This window comes from Leuciscus leuciscus (genome assembly GCF_965113295.1).
Source record: "Leuciscus leuciscus genome assembly, chromosome: 10".
In the NCBI taxonomy this organism is placed as follows: domain Eukaryota; kingdom Metazoa; phylum Chordata; class Actinopteri; order Cypriniformes; family Leuciscidae; genus Leuciscus; species Leuciscus leuciscus.
This window is the reverse complement of record NC_138734.1, coordinates 12,712,532-12,730,564: the sequence shown is the minus strand read 5'-3', so window position 1 is coordinate 12,730,564 and position 18,033 is coordinate 12,712,532. Positions and strand designations below refer to the sequence as shown.

Here is an 18,033-nt window from a genome sequence, read left to right as displayed (position 1 = left end):
GATGGATTAAAAACAATCAAAACTGCATTCATCAATAGTTGGTTTACCTTATCTTAGGTACTGCCGTTCTTTGTATTGTAGCCTACTAATTTTATTATTTGTTCAATTCTCCTTTATCTTCCTTTTTCTTAATCTGTTTTCTATCTTTAATGTATTATTTTTATTTTTATTTAAAAAAAAATATTAATGTAATATGATGATGTGTTGACCTGGGACTACAGATGAAAATGAGCTTTTCTGCTAAGTCTCTGGCGCATTTACATTTTGAGTGTAAACACAAAATGTCAATTGATGTGCATTGTCCCTTTTAAATAAACAAATAAATAAATAAATAAATCCGGCTGTCCTCAAAACTCAAGACAGGCAGTCACTGCTCAGATGGCCTGTCGCGATAATTAAATAGCCTAATCAGAAATATATAGGCCTATCTGTGTTACTCAATCCTTCACAAATTCTAATATAATGATTTAAGTGGTGTAAAGCCATTTCATATCTTGTTGTGAGGGACAGAAGAAATTTTACATCGTTAAATTAAAGTTCACGCAAACTCGTCTTCCCTCCGCTGCAGTCAATCATTCTCCATTCAGCATTCCAACAGCGCGTCAGGACGGTAAAACTCCTCGTCTACCAAATTTAATAATTGTGACAGCCCTAGATCAGATACCCATTTTCCAAGCAGGATTTTACCACCTTCACCTAATTTTGAGGAAAAACCTTAAAATAGTATTATAATTGTAACTATCGGTAGAGATTAGGCTATATAGGCTATATAGCCTACATTGCGTGTATATCTGCATTGCGTTCATTTAGTGGATTGCATAAAGTTTCTGACAGTTGATTGATGAAGAAACATTGGTGAATGAGAAAAATAAAGTAGCAAGAGTGGTTAATACTTTAAAATTAGTCAAGTAACAGTTTAGTGTGATGATTCTGTTTAAGCCAAGTGACTGACCACGGACGACATCGGTTTGACTTGTGAAAATTCTTATCGACCACCATCTTCGTTTGCTGCAGGATATCCTCATGGTGGACACAAAATTACATATGGTGAGTAATCTTACAAATTATGTTGAGTTTGTTACTACCGTACATTTAGCCTATAATCACGTAAGGATCAGTCAACTGATTAATGCAAGTGTTTTATCAAATAATTCAAAGTTTGTATTCAAAGTGGACATCAGAGTATTTACACATAAAGTAGGCCTAATTAATTGACACGTTATACATTTGTAGTATTTCAAAGTTTAATTAAATCTTTGTGACTATACTGTTTCGATATAGATCACACTCAACAGCTTTCAGTGTGCAGGATATTTAAAGTTACTGATAAGTAACAAACATGAATCGATGTGAAAATAAGAGCGGTATGTAGGGGGTGGCCAGGGGTGGCTGTGGCCACCCTTGGTCTAAGCTTGGCCACCCCTTTGGCCACCCCTCTCACAACTGCTGTTTCTGTGTCTTTTTTTATTGACAAAAATTGTGTTTTGTAAAACGCTGAACCGTCTCTTTAAGACCACAAAAAACGTGAGACTTTTCAGACACACACTCCAACTTCACCTCAGCGCCAGGCACAAGTCAAACGAGTGCGGAAATGTGCAAGTGCCGAATGAGCTTCAGCAGAACAACAGACAGTGATATGCACATAGTAAATATAGAGTCAATCTTTCTCAACTGGTGGGTTGCAAGACCGTTTTGAGTAGGCCTAAGTCGAATAGTGTGCAGTCAACAACAAACGTAATTCTCTTTTTTTCTGATGCTACTTCTATTTTAGAAGATGTGTGTGAAAGCTTGTGACACTTCTGTCAGATGCTGAGAAAAAGGGCGTTGACCTTATTCAGTTGGCTATCTTCGGTAAGATGAGATGTTGTCAGGTGTTTGATCAAATTAGAGCACGATAAGACTAAAGAAAACACATAGGTACTTGCTCAATGCCTTGTAGATGAACAGCACTGACTTGAGTTCTTTTTAGTGTCATATGGCGTTTGAATGGTCATAGACATTTTATTTTAATTGAAAATGTCTACCTTGCCAAGTATTCACTTGAAAAAAATAGAGTTTGTCTTTGTTGGTATGTGTTAATTCTTAAAGTGACAGTAGCCTCATATACTTGACTATATAACCTTAAAAGAATAAATATATGGTAAATACTTGATTAATCAATTACATTGTTGATGTTTTAACACACTGCAGTAGGTTCCGATTACGTCATACAAGTTTAAACATGCATGCACACAATGGCCTATTACATAATGCATTACACTAATTACATTATTTTATGAAATCTGTATATGACATCTTTGCAACTTTGAAAATAATTATTGATAAACGTTCAAATGACACCAATTTATTTAATTAATGTATTATTTATAAATATTTAAACTTGCAAAGTTTTTGGCTCTTAGGTGCAAAAGCATATCCATGCATTTTAATTTCCTTTATGAAAGTTGGTGATTGCTGTGTTTGTGTGTTTTTTTTTTTTTAAGATACAGATGTTGAAAGACAACAGTTTGGAGTCATTGTAGTCCAGTCAGAAGATAACGGTAAGTAATTGGTCTCTTTTTGGTAAGAGAAGTTGAATTTATGAATTAGCTCTCTGAGTAAGAATTGTTTCTTTTTTTTGCTTGTGTGTCTTTCAGATTGGCCAGAAAGATGAAGCACAGAGAGAACTTGGACTCCATGGCCATTTTTGTGCTCTGTGAAAGTGATGGTCTAAGCACTCCCCTGGACATCAGCATTGTCATTGATGGTATTGAGGTTCTCTTACAAGAGGTTCTCTCGTACTGCGTAATATCTTACGCTATGGGGAAAATCTCTTTTCCGCGAGATACTGAAGCCAAAAATTATCCTTAATTTTGGAATAATGTAAAACGCATTGCGGCAGCATGCAGACATAGGCGAGACAGCTCGTGCGCCTATTGGCTGCCCTGCGGCAACTGCAGCAGCCTATCGAAAGACCCCATCGTGACGTCAGCTCCAATGGGGGCGCTTCGCGCCCACTGCGTCACGTCCCGCTGAAACGGGCGTGTAAGGCCCAAGGCGGGCTATAAACATAGCTTCGAGAGGCTGGTTTAGCTGGTTTTTCATCACCGGAGCGAACCAGAGCGTGTGCAGGCACGGCAAGATACGCAGTACTCGTTCCCTCTTCTAGAGAGAACCGAGGTTACGTTAGTAACCGAGTACGTTCTCTTACGAGAGGTTCTCTCATACTGCGTAATATCTTACGCTATGGGGAACACAGTGTAAAACGCCGTGCATGCTGAGATCCAATACCAAAGTCCCAAGGGCAAGTGCCCGGGGCTCATATAGTACGTGATCATCAGGGACTCACAGAGAGTCCAGGAAGAGGGGCTAGAATAGCATCATTCCTGTAATAAATAGCATCCTATAAGGAGCAATTATATTGATAGTGTTCCACACAGCCAGGGCGAACAAACTCGTCCTGGTCTGATGAATATAGTGGGTCTTACACACTGCCCATAGAGCTGCGCGATCGATCAGCGAGCGTTTGCTCAAGCAGTTTCAGTATTCTGGGCCGAAAGCATCGGGGCAGACAATACCGATTTATTAGACCGAAAGCAGCTTAGCTTGCAAAGTGGGAACCTCTAGGTTATAAAACCTTATAAATGTAGACGGGGAGGCCCAGCCTGCCGCCATACAGATATCTTGCAAGGCAATCCCACTAGACCAAGCCCACGACGAGGCCATGCCTCTTGTGGAGTGCGCTCTGACACCTAACGGGCACTGCAAGCCCTTAAAGGCATAAGCCAGCGCTATAGCATCGACTATCCATCTGGATAGGCTCTGTTTCTACACGGCAAATCTCTTAGAACGTCCGTTGAACGAGGCAAAGAGCTGCTCTGTCTGTCTGAAGACAGACGAGCGAGACACATAAGCCCTTAATGCCCTGACCGGGTAAAGGAAGCTGGCGTCCTTTTCCTCGTTAGAGACCGGCAGGGCGGACAGGGAAATCACCTGAGCCCTGAACGGTGTGTTGAGGGATTTAGGAACGTACCCGTGCCTCGGTTTGAGTATGACTTTCGAGTCATTTGGCCCAAACTCCATACATGTCGCGCTCACTGAGAGCACTTGTAAGTCCCCTATGCGCTTTACTGAAGCGAGAGCCAGAAGAAACACTGTCTTGAAAGACAAGTGTTTGATATCCGTTGATTGGATCGGCTCGGAAGGGGCACCTTTCATGGCCTCCAAGACCGTAGAAAGGTCCCACATGGGAACTGATAACCAGATCGTTCCTTCCAAGTGACTGGCCAAGTGTCGGTTTAGAAAACGCTGCTATAGCGGCCACGTAAACCTTGAGCGTGGATGGGGCTCTGCCCTCATCCAGTAGCTCTTGTAGGAAGGAGAGAACCTCCGTCACCCCACAGTTTGGGGGTGAAAAGCCACGGGCTGTGCACCAGCTAGAGAACACAGACCATATTGAGGAATAGAGCCGTCTCGTAGAGGGGGCCCTAGCCTGCATGATCGTGTTTAACACTCCCTCCGGGAGGTTAGCGGGTACCCGTTGATGGCCCACGCATGTAGGGACCAAAGCTCCGGGCGAGGATTCTATAATGTTCAGCACCCATTCTGATACCCCGGGAAGCTTTGCCCACGCATTTGCATGAATAGAGGTTGAATGAGATCTGGGCTCTGGCCGTGACATAGTGGCGGCCGGAGAGCTTCGGTATGCTGTAACAGACGCCACGCTTGCAGCGTTCAAGGCGGGGGGCGCGCTAATGACAGCGGGCAGCCTGCCCGCGCTCGACTCTCTTATGGCGGGTAGCTGAGAGAGAGCGAACAGGGGGGAACCCGTGGGGCTCGTCATGACTGTGAGTGAATGTGGGCGCGGGACATCGGGCATATTTACTACACTGAAAACACCGTCGGCTTGAGCTGACTGTATGTGTGTTGGTTTCGTTTTTACAGAAACCGAGAGACATGCAGTGTGTAGTGTTTGTGGGCACTGGGTCGTGGGCACATTCACTACATTTAGTGCGCAATCGACATGAGTCGATTTTATGTGCGCGAGCCCTGTGGGACGGGCTGTGCCTGTGTGCAGGAATGAGCACTGGGCAGTGGGCATTATTACTACTCATAACACCATCGGCCGTGGCCGGACATTTAACGCACAATCGACATGAGCCGATTTTATTTGTGCGAGCCCTGGGCTTGTCATGCCTGTGAGTGAATGTGGGCGCGGGACAGCGGGCACATTTACTACACTGAGAACGCCGTCGGCTTGAGTACTACACACTGCATGTCTCACGGTTTCTGTAAAAACGAAACCAACGCACATACAGTCGGCTCAAGCCGACGGCGTTCTCAGTGTAGTAAATGTGCCCACTGTCCCGCGCCCACATTCACTCACAGGCATGACAAGCCCAGGGCTCGCACAAATAAAATCGGCTCATGTCGATTGTGACATGAGAACTGGATGTCACAATCCAGTTTTTTCTGGCTTGTGACATGAAAACATGTCACAAACTGTTTTTCTGACGAACAGTTTGTGGGAACTGGGTCGTGGGCACATTCACTACTTTTAATGCACAATCGACATGAGTCGATTTCATGTGTGCGAGCCCTGAAATGTGGCGGGCTGTGCTTATGTGTTGGAATGAGTACTGGGCGTGGGCATTTTACTACACTCATAACACCATCGGCCGTGGCCGGAATACCAGAAATACACTCTTTATGAGATTTATCTGGGCCGACGTAAAAATGGCGTTTGTGTGCAGGCAAATGGGCTGTGGTACCGGCTTGTTTTCTGCAAAATACACTGGAACAGTCGCATTTTCTGGAACTGAACAAGTTTTGGTGGAAGTCTGGCCGCAGCGGGACTTGAACACCGTCATTTTCCTAGGTGGGCTAGGAAGACTTTGCCTCGGGCTTTACCAGATAGCGTCATCTTGTCTTGTGACGGCGTTTGATTGCAGGCGTGCATGCATTATACCGCCGATGAGTGACGCACGCGAGGAGCGGGGTAGCTTTCTTGTAACGTAAAGAAAAACTAGCCCCTTTGAAGGAAAAACATCCATTCAGAGAGCGTCATCATGTCTTGTGATGGCGTTCATTTGCAGGCGTGCGTGTATTACAACAGGCTCGTTCACTGCAATATGGACATTTCCAGTCGCCTGAACTTAGGAGGGAACTGAGAAATGGAGGTTGGTCCAGCCTCAGTGGGACTAAAACACTCTTTTCTCCTTTCGCCGGTGAGTGACGCGCGCGAACTGAGCGCGGGGGCGGGGAAGCTCTCCTATGACGTAAAGAGAGCTAGCCGCGTGAACGTCCGCTTCTGATATCCCATGTGAGCGGCGCAGTTTGCGCGGCTCGAACAGAGGGAGAGGGATGACCATTCCTTACTGCTCGATGCCAGGATAGAGCAGCTTTAATCCTCCATAAACGCGGCTTCTTCGTCGTCATCTATGACGGAAGCGGCGGCAGACGGCGGCCGCTGTCCGTCAGTGAGAGACTCGAGCGAAGCAGGCGGCGAAGCTGGCGGGCGAACCGGCGAGCTTTACGGCGCGGCACCGCGGCGGGCGGAGGTGCAGTCTCGACTAAAAATGCCAGGCGAGTCCTCAGAGTCGCCACGGGCATCAGCTCGCAGTGAGGGCAGCCGCCGTCGGCGAGCGCGATAGCTGCATGTTTCTCACCCAGGCGGGAAACGCGATGACATGACGGTCCCCGTCGCTGAGTGGGGCTCGGCACGAGCCACAGGAAAGGGGCATCTTGAAAAAGACGCCCGGCTCTTTTAGTGCAATGAGAGTGTGTGTCGCGGCGGCGAACACACACACACACACAAAACACAGTAGAGGAGAAAAGGATATAACGCCGGATAGCGCAGCAGGAACGGCGACTGAAGGCGGCGCGGCCAGCGGCTTCAGATGCAGTGGCTCGTCCCGCTGAAAAGGCTTTTTCTGACGGCGCGGCTTCTTTCTCTCAGGATCCAGCGATGCGTGAGCTCCGCTGAAGAGATGAAAAATCAGCTAAACCAGCCTCTCGAAGCTATGTTTATAGCCCAAGGCCTATAGCCCGTTTCAACTGGATGTGACGCAGTGGGCGCGAAGCGCCCCCATTGGAGCTGACGTGACGATGGGGCCTTTCGATAGGCTGCTGCAGTTGCCGCAGGGCAGCCAATAGGGATCTCCCAGTCACGTGACCCCTAGCCGCGTGTCAGCCATTTTGACGGAATACTATTGCACAAGCGCACATACATGAGAATGCGGATTATCACGTTTTATGGCTGCGCATTGATTAAAATAATGAATAATGGTCACTGTATAATTATCTTGAGCCTGCTGAAATGTTCCTATAAATATATTTTCTTTCGAACTGTGCAATCTTAATAATAAATAGGCTAAATATATTTATCCACTAAGCTGCAGCAGTCCTATGCTCGTCTTCCCATTACGTTTTTTTTCTCTTTCTGACATTTCATACCTGTTGTTAAATTTTTTTTATTAAATTGACTATAAAAAAGATTGCTTGTGTGTGCTGGTGTTCATTCCAGTCTTTTAAAATAGATGAATGAATGAATGCTGGCGAGGTGCCTGTAACGATTTTAAATAGGCTAACGTTAGGCTATTTAATCAATAATGTACACAGGGTAGAGGAGAACGACAGTCAACTACTTTGAATATTATAGCATTTTGGGCATAAACATGTAAATGGTGAAAAGACTGACATTGAAAAATGACACAGAATGATTCAAATTTAATATTTAAATATTTAATCCAAATAAATAAATGTTCGTGGTTCGCACTGATGTTATTCATTTGTTCTCACACACTTCAGCGTCGCGGTCACTGGCCACTATCTATTATTAGCGCAGCGGCCGTCAGCTAACTCTTCACGTCATCATAAAAAGAAATATACAAGAGGAAGATAAAATAATTAGGAATCATAGATCCATATGAAGCACCACGAGTTCTTTTTACAGGCATTAAATGTGTAGAAAAACTTCCTGACATTGAGTTCGGTGACATTTACAGCTACCTTATTCACTTCCCATCACGCTACACCGGAGCTTCATTAAAAGCATACAAAAGCTTAGCAGGCTATCGGTATCACGAGTCCGGATGGGTCAGCAACTCTTTGATTTGGACGCCAGCGGGGAAGGATTTTTCAATCATCACCGCAAAGGTTGGTAAATAGATGAATATTTCGCGACGAGCTGTATTATCACCAGCGGTTTAGCATTTTCTATTCCGTCAAGATGGCTGCTCCAAATGGCGTGACATCACGCGGGACGTCCCTATTGGCGCACGAGCTGTCTCGCCTATGTCTGCATGCTGCCGCAATGCGTTTTACATTATTCCAAAATTAAGGATAATTTTTGGCTTCAGTATCTCGCGGAAAAGAGATTTTCCCCATAGCATAAGATATTACGCAGTACGAGAGAACCTCTCGTAAGAGAACCTCAGTACCATCAATGACAATGCTGATGTCCAGAGGAGTGCTTAGACCATCACTTTCACAGAGCACAAAAATGGCCATGGAGTCCAAGTTCTCTCTGTGCTTCATCTTTCTGGCCAATCTGAAAGACACACAAGCAAAAAAAAGAAACAATTCTTACTCAGAGAACTAATTCATAAATTCAACTTCTCTTACCAAAAAGAGACCAATTACTTACCGTTATCTTCTGACTGGACTACAATGACTCCAAACTGTTGTCTTTCAACATCTGTATCTTAAAAAAAAAAAAAAAACACAAACACAGCAATCACCAACTTTCATAAAGAAAATTAAAATGCATGGATATGCTTTTGCACCTAAGAGCCAAAAACTTTGCAAGTTTAGATATTTATAAATAATACATTAATTAAATAAATTGGTGTCATTTGAACGTTTATCAATAATTATTTTCAAAGTTGCAAAGATGTCATATACAGATTTCATGTAATTAGTGTAATGCATTATGTAATAGGCCATTGTGTGCATGCATGTTTAAACTTTTATGACGTAATCGGAACCTACTGCAGTGTGTTAAAACGTCAACAATGTAATTGATTAATCAAGTATTTACCATATATTTATTCTTTTAAGGTTATATAGTCAAGTATATGAGGCTACTGTCACTTTAAGAATTAACACATACCAACAAAGACAAACTCGATTTTTTTCAAGTGAATACTTGGCAAGGTAGACATTTTCAATTAAAATAAAATGTCTATGACCATTCAAACGCCATATGACACTAAAAAGAACTCAAGTCAGTGCTGTTCATCTACAAGGCATTGAGCAAGTACCTATGTGTTTTCTTTAGTCTTATCGTGCTCTAATTTGATCAAACACCTGACAACATCTCATCTTACCGAAGATAGCCAACTGAATAAGGTCAACGCCCTTTTTCTCAGCATCTGACAGAAGTGTCACAAGCTTTCACACACATCTTCTAAAATAGAAGTAGCATCAGAAAAAAAGAGAATTACGTTTGTAGTTGACTGCACACTATTCGACTTAGGCCTACTCAAAATGGTCTTGCAACCCACCAGTTGAGAAAGACTGACTCTATATTTACTATGTGCATATCACTGTCTGTTGTTCTGCTGAAGCTCATTCGGCACTTGCACATTTCCACACTCGTTTGACTTGTGAGACGGTTCAGCGTTTTAAAAAACGCAATTTTTGTCAATAAAAAAAGAGACAGAAACAGCAGTTGTGAGAGGGGTGGCCAAAGAGGTGGCCAAGCTTAGACCAAGGGTGGTCACGGCCACCCCTGGCCACCCCCTACATAGGCTAAAAAGACTGACATTGAAAAATGACACAGAATGATTCAAATTTAATATTTAAATATTTAATCCAAATAAATAAATGTTCGTGGTTCGCACTGATGTTATTCATTTGTTCTCACACACTTCAGCGTCGCGGTCACTGGCCACTATCTATTATTAGCGCAGCGGCCGTCAGCTAACTCTTCACGTCATCATAAAAAGAAATATACAAGAGGAAGATAAAATAATTAGGAATCATAGATCCATATGAAGCACCACGAGTTCTTTTTACAGGCATTAAATGTGTAGAAAAACTTCCTGACATTGAGTTCGGTGACATTTACAGCTACCTTATTCACTTCCCATCACGCTACACCGGAGCTTCATTAAAAGCATACAAAAGCTTAGCAGGCTATCGGTATCACGAGTCCGGATGGGTCAGCAACTCTTTGATTTGGACGCCAGCGGGGAAGGATTTTTCAATCATCACCGCAAAGGTTGGTAAATAGATGAATATTTCGCGACGAGCTGTATTATCACCAGCGGTTTAGCATTTTCTATTCCGTCAAGATGGCTGCTCCAAATGGCGTGACATCACGCGGGACGTCCCTATTGGCGCACGAGCTGTCTCGCCTATGTCTGCATGCTGCCGCAATGCGTTTTACATTATTCCAAAATTAAGGATAATTTTTGGCTTCAGTATCTCGCGGAAAAGAGATTTTCCCCATAGCATAAGATATTACGCAGTACGAGAGAACCTCTCGTAAGAGAACCTCAGTACCATCAATGACAATGCTGATGTCCAGAGGAGTGCTTAGACCATCACTTTCACAGAGCACAAAAATGGCCATGGAGTCCAAGTTCTCTCTGTGCTTCATCTTTCTGGCCAATCTGAAAGACACACAAGCAAAAAAAAGAAACAATTCTTACTCAGAGAACTAATTCATAAATTCAACTTCTCTTACCAAAAAGAGACCAATTACTTACCGTTATCTTCTGACTGGACTACAATGACTCCAAACTGTTGTCTTTCAACATCTGTATCTTAAAAAAAAAAAAAAAACACAAACACAGCAATCACCAACTTTCATAAAGAAAATTAAAATGCATGGATATGCTTTTGCACCTAAGAGCCAAAAACTTTGCAAGTTTAGATATTTATAAATAATACATTAATTAAATAAATTGGTGTCATTTGAACGTTTATCAATAATTATTTTCAAAGTTGCAAAGATGTCATATACAGATTTCATGTAATTAGTGTAATGCATTATGTAATAGGCCATTGTGTGCATGCATGTTTAAACTTTTATGACGTAATCGGAACCTACTGCAGTGTGTTAAAACGTCAACAATGTAATTGATTAATCAAGTATTTACCATATATTTATTCTTTTAAGGTTATATAGTCAAGTATATGAGGCTACTGTCACTTTAAGAATTAACACATACCAACAAAGACAAACTCGATTTTTTTCAAGTGAATACTTGGCAAGGTAGACATTTTCAATTAAAATAAAATGTCTATGACCATTCAAACGCCATATGACACTAAAAAGAACTCAAGTCAGTGCTGTTCATCTACAAGGCATTGAGCAAGTACCTATGTGTTTTCTTTAGTCTTATCGTGCTCTAATTTGATCAAACACCTGACAACATCTCATCTTACCGAAGATAGCCAACTGAATAAGGTCAACGCCCTTTTTCTCAGCATCTGACAGAAGTGTCACAAGCTTTCACACACATCTTCTAAAATAGAAGTAGCATCAGAAAAAAAGAGAATTACGTTTGTTGTTGACTGCACACTATTCGACTTAGGCCTACTCAAAATGGTCTTGCAACCCACCAGTTGAGAAAGACTGACTCTATATTTACTATGTGCATATCACTGTCTGTTGTTCTGCTGAAGCTCATTCGGCACTTGCACATTTCCACACTCGTTTGACTTGTGAGACGGTTCAGCGTTTTAAAAAACGCAATTTTTGTCAATAAAAAAAGAGACAGAAACAGCAGTTGTGAGAGGGGTGGCCAAAGAGGTGGCCAAGCTTAGACCAAGGGTGGTCACGGCCACCCCTGGCCACCCCCTACATAGGCTAAAAAGACTGACATTGAAAAATGACACAGAATGATTCAAATTTAATATTTAAATATTTAATCCAAATAAATAAATGTTCGTGGTTCGCACTGATGTTATTCATTTGTTCTCACACACTTCAGCGTCGCGGTCACTGGCCACTATCTATTATTAGCGCAGCGGCCGTCAGCTAACTCTTCACGTCATCATAAAAAGAAATATACAAGAGGAAGATAAAATAATTAGGAATCATAGATCCATATGAAGCACCACGAGTTCTTTTTACAGGCATTAAATGTGTAGAAAAACTTCCTGACATTGAGTTCGGTGACATTTACAGCTACCTTATTCACTTCCCATCACGCTACACCGGAGCTTCATTAAAAGCATACAAAAGCTTAGCAGGCTATCGGTATCACGAGTCCGGATGGGTCAGCAACTCTTTGATTTGGACGCCAGCGGGGAAGGATTTTTCAATCATCACCGCAAAGGTTGGTAAATAGATGAATATTTCGCGACGAGCTGTATTATCACCAGCGGTTTAGCATTTTCTATTCCGTCAAGATGGCTGCTCCAAATGGCGTGACGTCACGCGGGACGTCCCTATTGGCGCACGAGCTGTCTCGCCTATGTCTGCATGCTGCCGCAATGCGTTTTACATTATTCCAAAATTAAGGATAATTTTTGGCTTCAGTATCTCGCGGAAAAGAGATTTTCCCCATAGTATAAGATATTACGCAGTACGAGAGAACCTCTCGTAAGAGAACCTCAGTACCATCAATGACAATGCTGATGTCCAGAGAAGTGCTTAGACCATCACTTTCACAGAGCACAAAAATGGCCATGGAGTCCAAGTTCTCTCTGTGCTTCATCTTTCTGGCCAATCTGAAAGACACACAAGCAAAAAAAAGAAACAATTCTTACTCAGAGAGCTAATTCATAAATTCAACTTCTCTTACCAAAAAGAGACCATTTACTTACCGTTATCGTCTGACTGGACTACAATGACTCCAAACTGTTGTCTTGCATCTGTATCTTAAAAAAAACACAAACACAGCAATCACCAACTTTCATAAAGAAAATTAAAATGCATGGATATGCTTTTGCACCTAAGAGCCAAAAACTTTGCAAGTTTAGATATTTATAAATAATACATTAATTAAATAAATTGGTGTCATTTGAACGTTTATCAATAATTATTTTCAAAGTTGCAAAGATGTCATATACAGATTTCATGTAATTAGTGTAATGCATTATGTAATAGGCCCTTATGCCATATGCTCTTATTTTCACATTGATTCATGTTTGTTACTTATCAGTAACTTTAAATATCCTGCACACTGAAAGCTGTTGAGTGTGATCTATATCAAAACAGTATAGTCACAAAGATTTAATTAAACTTTGAAATACTACAAATGTATAACGTGTCAATTAATTAGGCCAACAACAATAAATCTTTCTTGTTGTGAAAGATTCATATCTTATCTTTCACAACAAGATATGAAATGGCTTTACACCACTTAAATCATTATATTAGAATTTGTGAAGGATTGAGTAACACAGATAGGCCTATATATTTCTGATTAGGCTATTTAATTATCGCGACAGGCCATCTGAGCAGTGACTGCCTGTCTTGAGTTTTGAGGACAGCCGGATTTATTTATTTATTTGTTTATTTAAAAGGGACAATGCACATCAATTGACATTTTGTGTTTACACTCAAAATGTAAATGCGCCAGAGACTTAGCAGAAAAGCTCATTTTCATCTGTAGTCCCAGGTCAACACATCATCATATTACATTAATTTTTTTTTTTTTATAAAAATAAAAAGAATACATTAAAGATAGAAAACGGATTAAGAAAGAAAAAGGAAGATAAAGGAGAATTGAACAAATAGTAAAATTAGTACAATACAAAGAACGGCAGTACCTAAGATAAGGTAAACCAACTATTGAGGAATGCAGTTTTGATTGTTTTTAATCCATCTCTTGAGTGTGAGTTTAAATGATAGATAAGCTGGTGCTTTCTCTGAGTTCAGTAGGGAGGCAGTTCCAATAATTTGAGGCCCGTACTGACTGTTTGGCCAAACTTATACGTCTATACTGTACAACACAGTCTCCCCTAGTGGCTGCCCTAGTTGCCCTGCCACTGCTGTTCTTTTGTTGTATAAATTCACCCAGTGGTGGAGGTGCAAGCCCATGTAATATTTTGAAAATGAGGCAGGCATCTTGAAACTAAACTCTCAAAATTGAATAAGTTGTATTTTGTAGTGATATGGCAATGGTGATAGCTGATAGGTTGGCCGATGGGGCACGACATTTGACGGAGGCGGTCGCCTCGTAATTCTTGATGCAGGAAAAACCCAAATAAATAATGTAATTAAAAGTCCACAAATGATCTATTACTAAAGTATTTATTAATGGCTATCCATCGTTTACTTAGGCCTATTTGAAATATCAGATGACTCTGACCAAATTAAAACAAATATTCAACAAAACACATGCACGAATGTATTGAATTCTACTTTAGGCCTAATATTCTACAAGTTTATATCAACGGCGATAAAACTTAATGAAAACTTATTTTTAGGATTACTCTTCATACAGCAAAACAAGATGGCGTCCGAATAGAAAATTCTCGACCCAAACTCGATGACGCCAGTAGTCACGTGGTTTGGATGTGGACGTAAAATTGTAGTATGCTTGTTCGACTTGAACTGGCGCTGCACAGACTGATTGGTGAATGACATCAAAATACCGCGAGAGCGAATAGAGAGGTATGCTCCTTATGCTTTGATGTCATAAACCGATCGGTTTGTGCAGCGCCGGTTCAAGTCGAACAAGCCTTTTAATTTGATTTAAAACAATTAGCTTAAATTACACCCAAAACAATTGTTTTACTTCAAGACAACTAAACTCAATTACATTAGACCAATGACAAGCCAGAAAAGTGAATTTATTGAGTCAGATCAAGTATAAAGAGTTCTTTAAACTAATGACAAGCCATGGAACGCCTCTGGATGATAGCGTCTGAAACACGTGTGAAACTAGACCAATCCTGATTGGTGCTACGTCATGTGATGGTGTACACGGAAACTTACAAAGTCCCGCCGGAACACAACAGGAGGTGTAGCAAAGTGACGCAGTGTCTCGTTCTGTTCTGTTCTGTGTGTGTGTGTGTGCACGTTAAGTGAGAACCTATCCTTATCTTTGAGTTAGGAGTGGAACCTATGCTCATTTGTTGTGTGCTAACAACAGTTACTTAGCTTACATCCTAGTGTTGACCTTTTACCTGTGGGTACTTATACATGTATGTGTCATGTCATGATAATGAAGGTGTCATGTCAGTCTTATGCACACCCCTTCAAGTAAAGTGTTATAAAGTGTTAAATATGAAGAAGGTTTTATGCATGTTTATGACAACTGTCATTAAGTGTCATTCACTTTAATTATGACATTTTTTATGCAAATATGACATTGTTTGATATGTCTTTGTTATGACAACTTGGCATAAACCAATACATCATAACCTGTCATTGTCTTTTTCATGACAACTTGACACACACCAATACATCATAACCTGTCATAAATGTGTCATAAACATGACATAGCAGATTAATTATCAAACTTAAGAAACTACTTAGCTTTATCGGTTAACATTACATTACACTGTCATGTGGTTGGTTTTGTCAGCGCCAGGCACAAGTCAAACGAGTGTGAAAATGTGCAAGTGCCGAATGAGCTTCAGCAGAACAACAGACAGTGATATGCACATAGTAAATATAGAGTCAATCTTTCTCAACTGGTGGGTTGCAAGACCGTTTTGAGTAGGCCTAAGTCGAATAGTGTGCAGTCAACAACAAACATAATTCTCTTTTTTTCTGATGCTACTTCTATTTTAGAAGATGTGTGTGAAAGCTTGTGACACTTCTGTCAGATGCTGAGAAAAAGGGCGTTGACCTTATTCAGTTGGCTATCTTCGGTAAGATGAGATGTTGTCAGGTGTTTGATCAAATTAGAGCACGATAAGACTAAAGAAAACACATAGGTACTTGCTCAATGCCTTGTAGATGAACAGCACTGACTTGAGTTCTTTTTAGTGTCATATGGCGTTTGAATGGTCATAGACATTTTATTTTAATTGAAAATGTCTACCTTGCCAAGTATTCACTTGAAAAAAATCGAGTTTGTCTTTGTTGGTATGTGTTCATTCTTAAAGTGACAGTAGCCTCATATACTTGACTATATAACCTTAAAAGAATAAATATATGGTAAATACTTGATTAATCAATTACATTGTTGACGTTTTAACACACTGCAGTAGGTTCCGATTACGTCATAAAAGTTTAAACATGCATGCACACAATGACCTATTACATAATGCGTTACACATATTACATTATTTTATGAAATCTGTATATGACATCTTTGCAACTTTGAAAATAATTATTGATAAACGTTCAAATGACACCAATTTATTTAATTAATGTAATATTTATAAATATCTAAACTTGCAAAGTTTTTGGCTCTTAGGTGCAAAAGCATATCCATGCATTTTAATTTTCTTTATGAAAGTTGGTGATTGCTGTGTTTGTGTTTTTTTTAAGATACAGATGCAAGACAACAGTTTGGAGTCATTGTAGTCCAGTCAGAAGATAACGGTAAGTAATTGGTCTCTTTTTGGTAAGAGAAGTTGAATTTATGAATTAGCTCTCTGAGTAAGAATTGTTTCTTTTTTTTTTTTTTTTTTGCTTGTGTGTCTTTCAGATTGGCCAGAAAGATGAAGCACAGAGAGAACTTGGACTCCATGGCCATTTTTGTGCTCTGTGAAAGTGATGGTCTAAGCCAGTGGTCTTCACTATTTTTTTCATGAGAGCCGCAATGATAGGACAAAGTCAGTAGGAGAGCCATTTTACCGCAAAGTATAAAAAGTTACATCCAGTCATAAATACCATGTTTGCCTATCAATCTGTCACCCCTGAACATACAATATGCAATGCAATAAATACAAAAGGGTGAAAAAAAACCCCCATTATTTATGATGTATCAGTCAAATTTGTAACTGAGACAAGATGATTTTCTTTAATGAAAAAAAAAGAAAAAAAAAAGCAGGATTTCCAGAAAATATTCATCCCAGAATCACCTTAAGTATTTTTTTTTCTACATTAGCCCATCTTGTAGGCCTATCTAACCATCCAAGAGCACATGCAGGGCAACTCCGCAGAGACTGGATATGTTTACATGCACAACTTTTGTTTCAATCGGACTGAATTCATTTCGATTGATGAATCTGAATGTATTGTAGTTTACATGAACGCTTAACATCGTGATGTGATACATGATCGGGTTGATGTGCGTGTTTATAAGTCAAAAGATTCAAATCGGAATATGAACATATGAACCGTTGTGCCGTGCTGTTTGTATTTATCATGCAGTAGAAATGCCCAAAACCAGTCGTCTGTATGATAATCTGAAACAAGGACTGGTGAGCCGTTGTCCTGCTTCACTTCACACTTCACTTTAATTCACACACTTTAGCCTATTCATCAGGAGAACAGCTCGTTCAGCGCGTCATACGTCGTCCTTTCAGTTTCGGTTTTCAGTCGATCAAGTTTTTTCATGTTCTCTCGATAAACCACCCCTTTCAATCCGATCGAAATTATTTGTAATAGAGCTGGCACTTTGAGTTTTTAAAGGGTTATGTTAAAGCCCTACTTTATTAATGTTTTTATGAAACATCTGTAGTGAATGCATTATCATATCACCGTATTATTTACCGCCATGCGAGCCACAAATTAAAGCTTGGCGAGCCGCGCAATGAGTAGCCTAACACTGGTCTAAGCACTCCCCATGGACATCAGCATTGTCATTGATGGTATTGAGGTTTTACATGAGTTGTCCTCAGTTGCATTTGCTTGTGCCATGATGTTTGGAATCACGTACTGAGAACTTGAGGTATCCTGAAGTAGGGGAGACCGGGGACAGTTGCAACACTTTTTGCATTTCTCTCAGTTACTCAGAGACTATTTGGACTAGACCAGTGGTTCTCAAACATTTTTGGTCATTCCCCACTTTAGACAAGGAGGAATTTTCAAGCCCCATCGCCCCAACACAATGCTAATGAAATGCGCAACAACCTTAACATGTTCCAATTTATTGAACTAACAAGTAGTATCAGAGTAACAAGTTGTATCTAAAATACAAACTAGCCTATATTACATCAAATAACAGAAAGTTAAAAAATAAAGAAAAT

The 18,033-nt window shown here is 40.7% G+C and overlaps 1 long non-coding RNA gene across 1 annotated transcript; it reads left to right on the top strand.

The window, feature by feature from the left end:
* The first annotated feature begins 909 nt into the window (after positions 1–909).
* Positions 910–4,609, top strand: LOC309508642. Its single transcript, XR_014209633.1, has 3 exons — positions 910–1,047; positions 2,484–2,540; positions 2,637–4,609. It is a non-coding gene; the product is annotated as an uncharacterized lncRNA (long non-coding RNA).
* Positions 4,610–18,033: the final 13,424 nt, after the last annotated feature.